Source organism: Athene cunicularia, assembly GCF_003259725.1.
Source record: "Athene cunicularia isolate RWA chromosome 14 unlocalized genomic scaffold, athCun1 chr14_part1, whole genome shotgun sequence".
NCBI classification, from domain to species: domain Eukaryota; kingdom Metazoa; phylum Chordata; class Aves; order Strigiformes; family Strigidae; genus Athene; species Athene cunicularia.
Window position 1 is genome coordinate 10955099 of NW_020799118.1, and position 281 is coordinate 10955379.

Sequence of the window (281 nt, forward strand, 5' to 3'; positions counted from 1 at the left end):
GCTTGTCAAAAAGGAAAAAAAGAGCAGAAGCTGGCTGCCAATCTTCGACTCAAGCATTCGCTAAACTCATCGAATAAAACCAAAGCAGTCTCAGAAACTTCGCGGCACTGCCAGCCCCGCGGGCTGAATCAGGCACGACACAAAGAGCAGGAAGGGAGGGGGGTGTTAATCCGCACCTCCAGGCTCTCTGGCTTTGTCACATACCTGCGATTTCCCCCGTTCGCTGGCAAAAAGCGCAGCTGCCGGCAGTGCCCCGGCGGGAGCAGCCGCCCCCCCGCGCC